Genomic DNA, 14,079 nt, shown 5'->3' on the forward strand with positions numbered 1-14,079 from the left:
TCTGTGCTCCAAAACACAATCTTACCAAGTATTTCTGGTCTAATTTCTAGTGAAAATGTCTTGGTACTCTTGAAATAAGACAAAGCTAACTTACAAGTAACTTTCCAGCAAAATATGAGCCTGTTTATAATTTGCTTAATATTGATCCTAAAGTACTATTTCCACTGTCAGAGTATTTGATTTATAACATGCGGCAAATGTTTTGTAATAAACTAAATAATTTTCTGGTGGAATTAGTAGTTTTTAAAATCAATGTTAAGCGATTACTGATTTAAAACAAGCTCCTATGTCTTGCTGAAAAGTTACTGGTAAGGTAGCTTTGTCTTATCTCAAATGTACTAATATATATGCTCTAAAAACTAAACAAAAGTAATCAGTGTTTTTGCAGTTTATGAAGGGTTAATCAGTCCTGCTTTTACTACAATAGTCCACCAATCCCAAAACACTCTTTTGGACTAGAATCTAAATAACTTTCTAGTAAGACTAGACGTACAATTTTAAATTGTGAAATTAATACCATTCCTAAAATGTGAATAGCTGGCATCGCTCTTTTATTGCAAATAGTGCGAGTTGTGGCACAATTTCAAAACTTTTTCCTCCTGTCAATATTCTTCAATATGAAATAAAATCTCAACTGAAACATTGCTGACAATAACAGATTAAGTGAAAACTAATGAACTAATGTTTCTATTGGGAAGCATCTTTGTGCTGATCTGTGTTTTACTCTAAGATGTTTGAGTTTGTTGACCAGGAGCTGCAGTGGATCTGATTCAGTGAAAGGCCTCTAGACGGGTTTAGTGTTACCTTTAATTTAGACATAGATGTGTTTTTGCAAACTGAGAAGAGAAAAATGTTCTGAGAGTTTTAAAAAGATTTTGTCAAAGCTTATTTTGGGACAGGTAAAGTCCGCTTTACCTGTAAAGAGTGATTTACCTGTAAAGTGCACTTTTATGCTAATGATTACTCTCTTTGTTAAAATTAAAGTAGGGATCTTTTTATCTGCTTTATTTAACCTTCTTAACTAAGTAGAGCAAAATAAAAATATTGACATGCCTGCTGCTTCCCCCACAACTTTCTGTTTAGACTCTGTGTGTCGCTGCTCTTTGCATCTTACAGCAAATTCATAGACACTGTGTCATCCTGTACATTGTGTCATCCTGTACATTGTGTCATCCTGTACATTGTAATGTGGTCTCTTGGCCCTTGTTAAGCCTAGAAAAACAGCGTCTCTGCTATATTTTTATGCACAAAGGTGTACTCTGTAACCTCCCCTATTTTTAAATGCATACTTAACGCTATGAAACACTTGTTGATTTACTTCCCTCCAGTTGGCTTTGCTTTAGAGTTCCCTGAATCTTTTCTGAACTAGAACAGTGTTCTCTTCTGCTCCTTGTACATGGAATAATCTTTCAAATACACTGAAGTTTAATGCTTATTTTTATGGCGTTTAAATCAAGCTCGTAACACTGTTACATTTTTTGTTTTTGTAGGTAGTAGCTAAAGGTTAAATAAAATAAAATGATTATTACTATGAATCCATGTGGATCTTTAAATTACGATATCTACGTTTCTAAATTCTGGATGTACCAACAGACAAATAATACAGCTGGAGAGTTTGTATCTTTGGACATGTTTGATCTGAACCGAGGCAAACATTTCCACCACAGTTGTAAAATTTACTGAGGCTTCAAGTTTAACATATGGAGCAAAAATGGCTGTTACAGACTGAAACCCTGTACAAGCCAACACTTGTGGATTTTGTGTAAGCAGATCTTCTGAGTTGGCATGTACAGTTCTGGGCACCCCTGCTAAACATGTATAAAAAGCTTAAAAACAAACTCATGATTTATTGATGTACTATAATCCAACACTGTAAAATGTAGAAACATCCAAGTTTTAGTGTGAGAACATTTATTCAGTGGAAAAACTCCCAAGTTTTTAAACAAAATCACTGATGACACAGATGTACACTATGCCAGCTGATCTCCATTTCTAGGAATCCACTCAGACATCATTGTGTCTCTGTTTCCCTGAGGTATGAAAATGATTTGGAAAAATCCCTACGTCTCTTAGCTTCTGGGAGGAGCCACATCAACACAAACAATGGGGAGGATGGTAAATAAATCTCTAAAGATTAGTAAAATGTATTGTCCGGATGCAGAATTGTTCTTCTCCCATCTCCAAACCAGAATCCTTCTGAAAGACGGTGGTGACCTCAGAGGAAACAAAGAGAGGTTGTAGGGAGCATTCACACCGCCTCTGTTTAGTCCGCTTTTCTAGTTCGTTTGCATAGAAAGTCTGGTTTGTTTGGGAAGTATGAGTGCAGAATCAACTCTGATGCAGACCAAAAAAACCAAACTCTTGTCCGTCTGTAAACTCGGTTTCTGTTCAATTGAAGTGAACTCTGGCGCAGTTCGAATATAAATGTGAATGAAAACTGACCAGAGACCACTCCAAAAGCAGAAAGTGGACTAAAGTGCAGAGAATTCTGGGTAAATATAACCAAAACAAATGTGTGTGTCTAGCGCTAGCGGGAGAAATGGCTTGTGGTCTGTTCCCAAATACAGAAGAGAAACCTTACCACTGCTGAAATCTGAAACCACTCCATTTTTTACATTTTGAGGAGAACATTAGGCTTGGTGTCTTCTTCAGTGGTTTCTGAGTCTTTTACTGCAGTTATTCTTGGTACAGCGCCACCACAATGAGGGGGAGGACACAGGGTTTTCAAAACAATGGGATTGTTTGACACAGTGCAATGTGAAAGCAAACCAGATCAGCTTAAAATGTAATGATTTGATCTACCGGACTATCAGGTAGGTTGCCCAACACAGCACTGCAGTATGCTCAGTCACCAGTGATGGCTATAAACCCGACTGACTTTGGGAGTCATTTTTCATTTCAGCATGTTAAAGGACATCAGGAGCAGAGGTGTGGAAAAGAGATTTGCAACCACCTTCTAAAATAAACTTAAACCAACACAGTATGTGTTTTTGTGTGTGTTTAGCCTGCAGGATTTTCCGTACAAGGTTACAACTTCTTTAGAGACTTCATCAATGTCAGCTCAGCAAAACCAGATTCTGCTTCTGCTGCCACTTTTTCTCAGTATGGAGCCAAGAAAATGATTACATTTCTACCTTAAAAAGTACGACTTCTCTATCTGCACTTTTTAAAATACATCATCTTAAATCCTTCAGTTGGGTACAGCACCTCGCCCACTATAAGTAATATTCTTTAAAACATAAATAAATGATGCATATCCACACCCTTCTTCTTCCATGCATAGATTTCTAACCTGACAGAAGCCAGCTCAGTAAAACATTTTAAAGAACTTTTAAATCTGTTGAGCTTGGCGTAAATCATCGTGCTGCCCTCTCAGCCTGTGGCATGTTGGCAGAGATTACGATAATACGCCTGAGACCAACAGAGCAACACGGCTCCTTCCAAAAGGGGAACAAATCTGTCTCCGAATGTGGAGAGAGACGACTTCACGGTGCAGCAGGTAAGAAAAAGAAAACATGAAAACTGGTGTCATTAGGCGTAAACATTTAGGGGTTTTTGATTAACTTATGAAGGAGCAAATAAAAATATTATAATCTGAATAAAATCTATTAAGAAATATTTTCTTCTGTCAAAGTAAAAAAGAAAACAAATGAAAAAGTATAAGTTGTACCACTTTCCTCTTGAGCCAGACTTTTTTGTGATTTTTCAAGGTTTTCTTTGGAGTTTAATTTTCCAGTCATGTTCTGATCCTTTCTTGTACCTCAAACTAAAAGTTTAATATGCAAACATGACACAGCCAAAAGACCTGGAGCCACAGTTGAAAATGGTTCTACTATTGACTGAAAGCAAATGTGACTATGCTTTTTAAATATTTATTTGTAAATATTTAGGTTTGAATTCATGAGTCATCTTCCAATTCTGATTTTTGTCCTGCTTTGTTTGGATCTATCCCAGAAAAATACATTAAAATTGGTGGCTGTACCAGGGAAAAGGATTAGAGCCACTGAAAAAAACAATTCTGACTTTCATCTCAGAATCCTCAGATTTACATTCTTCAAAAACCAAACTGAAAACTCCAGTGTTTCAGGATCCTAACAGCATAAAAGTCTAAAAAACAGCAGAAGAAGGCAACAGTATTGATGTTTAACTGCTGTTGCTTTCATCTTGTAGTTGTTCTTTTTACACGATGGCCGGACTGGAGGTCGGCTCCAGAGGTTTGGCGGCAGAGAGGCCGAACCGAACGAGGGCCATGATGACGCCGTGGCTCCAGAACTGCTGGAGGGACTGAACAACATTCGGTTTAAAGGACTTCCAGGATCGGAGCAGACAATCTGGGGCTTGGAGCTGGACCTCTGAGGACACGCAACTGAAACAAACTGTGTTTTTTAAAGGTAAGTTTAAAAAAAAAAAAAAAAAGAAAAAAAAAACTGGCTCACCTGGCAAGTGAGGTCATAAAATCAACATGAGATAATTTTCTCGTTAATTTTACAAAAGTAAAAGCAAAAGATGTTTAAAGTCTTCATATTGTGATCGCTACAGTATGTATCTAGATTTTTTTTTTTACATATTTGTTAAAACTGTTACAATGACATGATGATACAATATGAAACAGATAATCTGATGAAAGATCGAGCTCCTCTACTGCCATCTGAAGAAAAGCACCGCTTCTACTCAAAACCAACGAATCACAGCCAGGAGGAGTGACTTAGCACTGTCAATCATCCTTGTGTATGTGCTGCTAAATGTGCTAATGGCGGAGAAACAACTTATCATTCCAGGAAAGCCTTTTCTCCACCGTTACTAGTGGCCATGCTAACCAGACCTAGCATTTGTGGCAGGCTTGTTGTGGCAAACCAGCTGTAGCAGAGCAGAGGAAAAGGGGAAGGACATGAGCAGCGCATACGATTGGCTCTGATTGGTTGTTTTGATGGACAGCATCGGAAACAAAGATTTGTTCAGATGACAGCAGGTCCATAGAGAGCAGGCAGAGGAGCTTGATTTTTTTCACAGATTATTTATCTCATACCATGCTGTCACCACATAGTGATAGTTTTGAGAAATATGTAAAAAAGCATATTGTTTTTTAATAAAAGTTAAATGCTGCTGCTTTAACAGAGAGGCTCTGATATTTATTGGTCTTGGACCTCCGCTGAGCAGAAATTTATTTGACGTTCCCATCTCATCGCCACAAGCGCTCACGAAGACACGAGGATAAGCATTTAAAGCTGCTGCTCAGGTCCCACAGGAGTGTGGCGCCGGGGCACATGAGCGAGCAGAGGTTTTACTGCACAGGGTCAGAGGTCAGGGTCGCACAGTGCTAAAATCAAAGGGGCAGAGACTACAGGAATAACAAGGCCTCCCGGAGGAGGTCAAGAGTTTTAGAAATATAGAACAGGGTAACATTTTCCAAAACGAATGATAGAAAAAATACATGTAAATATTATTACACTTTACAGTTTGAACTGGTGGCCCTGTATTGTTGTTAAACATGGATAATTACTACCTCGTTACCCCCTGGTGTTCCAGTGATGGTAGCTGAGCACTTATCACTAACCAGAAGCAGCTGGGGTACGATGTAGATGCAGCCAAGCACAGCATGGGAGGTGAGGAGTACGTGACAGATGGCTCTGCTTTAGTGCCGCTGGACAAACACAGGTTGGACACTTTTTAATAATACTAAATTCAAAAATCAACTCTTGAATTCTTAGAATATTTTTAAAGAAGCATGTATGGATTTCACTTTAAACCTATTTGAATATAATAAACATGTGTTCACCTGATTGATAATTAACCGGAATCAATATTTATTTTACTTTAGGCAGCAACAGCCATCATCTATGATGGACTATGTTGGAAGAGCCGCTTACAGCTGACAGGAAACGATTAGAAAAGCTCATCAGGAAGGCCAGCTCTGTGCTCGGATGACCTTTGACCCAGTGCAGGTGGTAGGAGACAGAGGAAATCTGGCTAAAATATCATAGTGTTTCTCTCCATGTATGAAGTTGGATCTGAACTGGAGAGCTTCTTTGGTGACAGACTGCTGCATCTTAAATGTACAAAGGAGCGTTACGCAGATCCTTCCTCCCAGCACTGATGGACTTTATAACCATCACTGCTCTCACCTAATTGAATACATTTTTCCGTACTGCATTGTAAATAGTCTCTTCTTTTAATGTTCAGTACACATGAACATGTAAATTTTTAGAAAAAGATTTGACTCGGTTGTACATCCTTTTGATCGTGAGTCCAATATTCTGATTTCTGATAACTACAAAGTATTTTCTGTTCTAGTCTTATACAGTATGATGTTGCTTTTACTTATAATTATTGTTAATCTCCTTCTTTGCATTTAGTTTTTAACACTTTAAGAACTTATTTGGTGAACTTTTATACCTGGTGCTGATGTTGCACATGAATTTGCCTTTTCTTATTTTATTCTATTTTCACTTCCTGTAAATCTGTTGATGTTTTGGAAAAATACATGCACATTGTTTATTTTTATTTTTTTTCCTGCTCAGTTGCACATTTGGTTTGTTTAGAGTATTCTGTTTTTAATAACTATACAGTATTACTTTCCCGTGTTTTAAATGTGTCTCTTGTTACTCTTATCCTTATTTTCCAGGTTTTAGCTGCAGTGTTAAAATGATGAAATGTGGGAAGGTGTATGGTTCATCTTTCATAACTCTTCATCATTGTATTCCTTGTATTTTATTTAAGGCACTTAGACTAAAGCAAAGAATCAAACATGAGGCTGTGAAAAGGGAATGTACATTTGAAATACAACCATCATTTCAATTCTCCCAAGTCACATAAAGCAGAGCATTTTTGATTACAGAATATAAACTTTACTGGGATCATTTTTAAATCACTGAACTGCACAGATAATATCTTAAAAGTTATATTAGACTCCCTTTGTGGTCTCAGCTCCCAATCACAGAAACATTCTCATCTGACCTCATGTTGTGGTAATGCAATAAAAAACCATTATGCACAAAGCAGCCTTTGTGCATGCATTACTGCTGCACCTGTTGGAGAGAAACTCGCGTGCAAACTCATGGATCACATTCAAAACCTGTCTAATCAAATGTGCAGATGTAGTGGTTTATTATCAGAAATGATATTTGGCAAAAAAGCCATTCATCACATTTGATGAAAATTCATTTTGCATCAGTCAACCCGTTTATTAAATCACTCTGTGATGTTGTGCAGATTTCACATGTGGCTTCCAGAACACTTCACACGGCGTTTTGTATAGGTGTTACCACATTACATGGCAGCTATATGCACACAACTATGATTGCAGCCAAAACAAACAGAGTGGAGGTCTGATTTATGCTGAGGTGATATATATCCTTAAAGTCGAACGTTCACACTGTGCCAGGGTGTTGCTACTACGTACACAGAGCTGAAACATCCTCAGCAACTAAACTGTGTGAGTGTAAACTCTTCCTGTTGAAGCTTAGGCTGAGCTCCAGAATTCAGATGGACAGATTGTTGTTTCTTCAGGGTTTGGGTTACTGTTTGTGGCTTCCTGTGGTCCATGTTCTGTTTTACAGACATGATGACGGGAGCATCTGTTGAACAAATCAGTTGTTGGTGAATTATTAAAAGTATTTTCTTTTTCTTTTGTTTCATAGATTCAATCTTTTTCTTCCTACACTCCCATTTATAATGACGATTCCATGTGTCTTTTTATAGTTACCAAAGACGATTGCTGTAAATATATATGTAAAAATATATTGCTGTTTAAAAATTATCTTTATGAAAAGAAAGAAAATGTGGAATTTAATCTTCCTTAGAATCTCACTGGATGAAGTAGCTTCCCATCAATGCTAAAGGAATAGTTGAGATCAGTCTCTTTGGAAGATTTTTTTTTTCTTCCAGTTCTGGGATTTTAATTATTTTCCAAAAAATGAACAAATATTTTTCATTGTCTGAGCTTCTGTAGTTTATAACAGCAGAAGTGAAAACTCAACCCAGTGCTACAGTGTGATGGACTGCAGCACTGAGGTGTGTTTTCATACAATGCAGAAACGGGAAGACATCAGCGATGACTTTAGAGAAGAAACTACTGTTGTCTAGCTATCCAAAAGGCATCATAATGTAGTTTTCAAATTATTTGCAGATCATACAAAAAAAAAACAAAAAAACTTTGGATGCAATTAAAACAGTGGCTCAAATTCAGATGGTGGGATGCTCAGAGAAAGGAGAGTTGTGCTCAAGGGATTCATCTCTTTAAGTCACTCTACAGACCTCAGTTAGCATGTTAAATGTTTAGAAAATTTTAATTGTACAGAAAAAAGGGCAACTTGTCAAAAAGTCGCATTGCAAATACTCCTGTCAGGTTCTGAATGAACCAATGCCCTTAAATAGAGGACAACAGCGTAATAGAAATGTTTCACCATGATGCACATCACCAAGTTTGGAGCAAACTAAACACAGGAAATCAGCACAAACATGTACAATATTCTCTAAAGCAGTGGAGGGGAGATGATTTGGACCTCGACACCTTGTACTGAATCAACCATGAATTCCTCTCAGTAACTGTTGACATTGAGTTGGAAGAGTCAAAAGCGTGGCCATCTGTTTAAGAGCTGAAGCTTGACTAACACTCTGATGAAATGAAGAATGAAGAGAAAAGAAGGTCAAAATTCATCCATGGTAATGTGAAGCACTGATAAAGTCAGGCAGAAAACAACTACAGAGTGTTATTGCTGCTAAAAGGTGGTTCTACTGTCTCTTGTACTTTTTGTGTAAATATTTTTTCACTGTCTGCTTTTCTATCTTGGCTTCTCCATTGATAAATAGCAACAGTGGAATCAATTAGTTAGCTTCTTAGTTAGCTAACTGCTAAAAGATAATATTTATCTCCTGTTTCCCACTAAAAAATAATATTTATCTTCTGTTTCCTACTAAAAAAAATAATATTTATCTTCTGTTTCCTAATAAAAAAATATTTGTCTTCTGTTTCCTGCGCCAGCAGCTGTTGTCTTTCTGCATCCAAGCTCCTCGACCAAAAGGTCAATTCTGCTAAAACAGGTCAGTTAATTAGTCATTAAAATCATACATCTGCAGATTAAATAACATTTAGCATCACCAAGGTGATTCCCAAACAGGAATTGGCTGAAAACTGAAGGGATGATGCATCCAGTGTGAGGTCTTTGTTGGCTAACTTTCCTATTTCTTCACAAAAACAAAAACCTTGAGTTTCAGATGTTGCTCATCTGCTACAAATAGTTATTTTTAGTGCTGAGCCATTTTGTTCTGACCTGTAAATGTCCACTCTCATAATTTTTCAGCAAACACTTTCCAGTTTTCTGCCATGGTCAGATATAGGATTAGACCGAGAATGTTTAAAAAGCAGTTAAAGTCCAAGGTTTATTAATTATAGACCACCAAGAATATCTAAGCCTGTAATTGTGTAAAACCTTTCCCAGGCTCCAAGATGATTTCTTTCCTCACCTGCTCCTAGATAACTCTTGTGTCTTGATAAACATGTTTAAATAAAAAGTGAGAAACCCACCCAATAAGTTGTATGAACACATTACATCAGTGTTTTCCTAATAGAACACAATGGTAACATTTTCCCAGAAAAGGCCTTCATGGTGAGACACTAACTCCCTTTATCTTCATAATTTTACAGTTTTCCATATGTAAAAAACTAATAATAGTAAGTAAGGGGAAAACCCAGAATCACATTGCATTTTATAATTACAATCCAAGCATAAAACATCACAGTAAGTGATTGTTTATAAAAGTTTATCCCAATGGAAGTGATGTTATCACTGTGCAAAGTCTAGACTTGATGTCAGTCATTTCCTGCTGGTTATGTAGGAGTACTGCAGCCTGAATTCAAACCTGTGTTGAGTTTTGGATTAGATTTTGCTGAAATATTGCAATTATGGGAAATTATTCAATTTTCCCCTTATTCTGTTTAAAATCCAACCATTTTGTCTGTATCTTTCTGTGCCACTTTGTTTAATGCATCTGAGGTTTACACACAAGCTGCATGTTTGACAAAATAACACAAGGTATCAAGCTACGATCTTCTCTACCCTTACATCTCGCCTTGTCACACCTCATTTGTCATGCCATTAATAGCAGCGATTGAATCAGTCCAATCAGCGAATGATAATCTAGATTTAGATAGCTGGATCTATTTTTAACAAAAGTCTGAGAAAATAAGCAAATTATAGAAAATTTATACAGGCTGTTGTATGAATAAATGCTTCAATAACGTTGCTTTTGATTTTCATGGATATAATCTCAACGTTTAGTAAAACAGAGTCTCGTTTGGGAATCTCCTCTTCAGAGATTAACTTTTTGAAGATGACCTTCATCACAAACTGGAAGGGTTTGTAGTTGACTGTGTGTAAGGTTTGTGTGTGGATCTATAGCCTACTTGATTGAGCCAAAATGATATGGTTGGTGGTCGGGTTGCCGTGAGTTTCTCTGGCTCATTTTTATTAAGCCATTGATACGTCCAGCACAGAATATAAAGATGAGTTAATCTGCTTGTTCTAGTCTAAATAAGGGCGTTAGTTTATCCTCTTGAGGAAAGAAAGGAGACAACCACAGAGCGCACTGCATGCTCATCCAACTCCACTCTGCTCCGCTCCCATCAGTCACCCATTCTGGAAGATTTGGACTTGACTCACCCTTCAGTTACAACAAGCAATACAGTTTAGCTGGAAGGTGTTAAGTTAAAGATAAAAACAGGGAAAGTTACTATACTGAGTTTTTAATTCATGATTCAGCTCCTAATCAGACAGGATGACATCTGATTGGGATGTCAGTTTCCCCCGATTCCTGTTTTACTTTAAATGCCTTACAAAAGAAATCAGAGAAGAATGAGGTAAAATGTCAGCCACTAAATTTGCAAAGCTGATACAGATGTACCCAAGAAAAGGGACTTTACAAAATATATCAATTTTTAAAATGGCATTATAAAATTCAAGCAGTTTGTGCAACAATATGAGAAAAATATGAATATTAACACTTTCTCAAGGCTCTTCAGCTTCTAAAGATGTTGATCCATCCATTTCTCCATCCACTGTGCCAAAGCCCGGCTGTGTAACAGTGAATTCTACGGTCAATAGTAATTATTTCCCACTTCCAGATTATCAATAATAAAAACATTAGCTGATTCCAACAACAAGCCTCCTGTTTTTTTTTTTCTCTGAACTGCTGATTTTATTTTTTATTACTCCACAAGCTTTCTACAGCAAACAATAACACACACTGCTAAAGATTTAATCCTCATCTTCTTTTCACTGAATCATAAATCTTGCATATTTTGGCTCTCAGTCAAACACCAAAGAAAATAACTGGAGGTTTTCTGAGGTTAGAGGTCAAAGTGATTATTTATTAGGGTTATTGACTTTCTAACATCGTCAAACATTTGCAGAGTAGATTCATATTTTCTAATTTGCAAAGATATTTACATGTATCAGAGGATAACATTCAGTATTTCCACTTCACATCCCCAATAGGTTGCTTTGCATTATAACTGTAATGGGTGGGAAGCTCAAACATTTCAAGGAAAACCAGGCTGATTAAGGTATGACAGAGGCAGATGAGCAAATAGTGGAAACAATCACTGGCTTTACAATATGGATCAACAGATGTGTTGATGGATTATTAAGTATCTAATTTGGACCTATATGGTCTCAATAAATCAGTCTGTGCCTGTGAGAACTTTCTCATCAGATAAAAAATGTAAACACCCAAACTTCAAGGATATAAAAATGTTTTCCAGATTGGTGACAGGCTTCAGTGTTTGCATCTTGCACTACTTCTATTTTGATATTTGTTAAATTAATATTTTACAGTTGTCCGACTTGTTTTTTGGGTAATATGATCATGATATATGATTTTGATAACAGAAGTGGTGATTTTTGGCTCAAGCTGACTTGGGGCAATAATTTAGGAAGGTGACAATATAAAATCCAAAAACATCTCCAAGGTTTTTATTTTATCAGGCATCACTGTTGGTAAGGTTTGGAGAAGTTAAATTCATGACTGGAAACATGTTTATGATTTTTAGAGATTTGATCTATAAAACACGACTGAAAATTCGAAGTTTAGAGCTTTGAAAGCTTATGTGAAAGAAATCCTCCCAATGACTGATTCCCAGTTTGACCCAGTTAGACATAATTCATTCCTTCCCCATCCTGGTGAAGTTTTCCTGGTGGATTTTACAACCACTCCAGTCTGGCAGCTCTCAGACCAGGGAGGCCCCCCTCAGTCCAACCACTTCCTGTTGTCAACCAGACAAATTGTTTCTTGCTGTTTTTTTGGCTTTACGGCGCACCAGTGGGTAGAAGGCTGCAAATTAGAAACTGGTGAGAGGGCGTGAGTGGTGGTCACATTATGAGCATGATAGTCACCATCCTGTTAATTGTGCGCTCGTCACTTCGGGGAGGCGATGATTACAAACACATAGCATGAGTGACGCTCAGTTTCAGGAGGTCCTGCCTTTATTCCCATTATGGCTCCAGGCTGTGATCTCTCCAGCTTCCCGTTCCTAGTCTGTCTTTAGAGGCTGAAACTCAGTCTGGGATGCACCAATTGGTGGAAATCTGCATGCTAGTTAAAGACGACGTGTTTTCACAGTAGAAGCAGAGGCTTCAGAGTTTCTGATGCATTAAAGCCGAGTAATAAAAAAACAGAAACAGAAAACATGACAAATCTGTGAATTTTAAAGTGGAAACTGTGCTGCAACAAGTTGCTGTGGTACCTTAAAAGGAAATAATTGAGCCACAGTTCTTTTTTTTTCTTTTTTTTTTTAATGGATTCCTAATCACCTCTTCAAGAGTTAATCAAATAGCTATTTCCATTTGATTACTCACACATGCCTGAGATATTTGGACTACTTCTGCCAATGGAGGCAAAGGGATCAGTAAAATATCTCTGGAGCTCCAGCTACAACATGTTGCAGTTTTATGCACTTCAGGACTCTCTTCACAGAAAAGCTCTTTTGAAACGATTCATTCAACATTTAAAACATTTTAGGAGGCCGAAGCTCGTACTTTGAGCCAATTGGATAGTTTAAGGGCTATTTTAAGAAAAAAGCTCTACTACGGATAAAGATTTTTCTGTTGGGGGGGTGGGGGAAAGCTTAAACTAGACAAAATTCACATTTTGCAAATGTACTTTCATTTGAGTCTCAACTGCTTCTAAAAGGAGTCCAAGCACTTACAAAAAACACCCAGTCATTTTTTGGCAATAAGTTAATGTTTTTGGTGTCTGGAAAATTAGCCGTTTTAAAAACCTTCCAATTGTTAAGTTGCATTCAATGGGCATTGCACCGTCATTTGGCAACCCAAGCAGAACTCCAGCACATTTGATCAGTTGGTTTTATTGCTGTACAATGACTGCTAACAGAGAAGTGTTTTGGTACCGACTTAATATTCAAAAACCACTTGCTGCATTCTTATTGGTTGTCCAGGAGGCTCCACTTCTGCTTTTCAAAGATGTATGGCTCCATAATTGCACATCTGTTTGAAGCCATTTTTGCGTGCGAGTGTAAACTTTGAGTTGGGGGGCGTGACCAGCACCTGGTTATTTGGATGGGCTCAAAACTGAGCAGACCAAGATATTACCTAATGGTTTTGTGCAAAAAAAATTAATGAACATGTTTTGTACAGCCCATAAATCTACCCTGACCAGTTCAAGGAAGCATAACAGGTCACCTTTAAATCTTGAGTAGTTACAAAAACAAAGAAGATGACACTAGTCTAAAATAAATAAACCAGCAATGCTCCTGGATGAAAACATAAGCAAAACATATCTTTTTATGACTCCTGTCCCTGTGTATCCTGTGTTGAGTAACTCTGTTGCAGTAGAAATAAGTAGGTCAGTATTAAAAGCATCCTCCTCAGGTGGCCTCACTTCATAAATCCTTCAGTCGAGGGATGAAGGTTTGCAAACAATTTCACGTTAACAGGACACACTTCCAACAGGATTCCAGCCGTCTGTCGTCACTAATCTCACAGAAAGTAACAGATGACAGAGAAATATGTAAAATTGTTCTATCATCTTCCCAGCAACAACTAAGCAAAAAAAAAAAATGTTTTT

Source organism: Poecilia latipinna, unplaced genomic scaffold, assembly GCF_001443285.1.
Source record: "Poecilia latipinna isolate Pla-1442-1.1 unplaced genomic scaffold, P_latipinna-1.0 Scaffold720, whole genome shotgun sequence".
NCBI classification, from domain to species: Eukaryota; Metazoa; Chordata; class Actinopteri; order Cyprinodontiformes; family Poeciliidae; genus Poecilia; species Poecilia latipinna.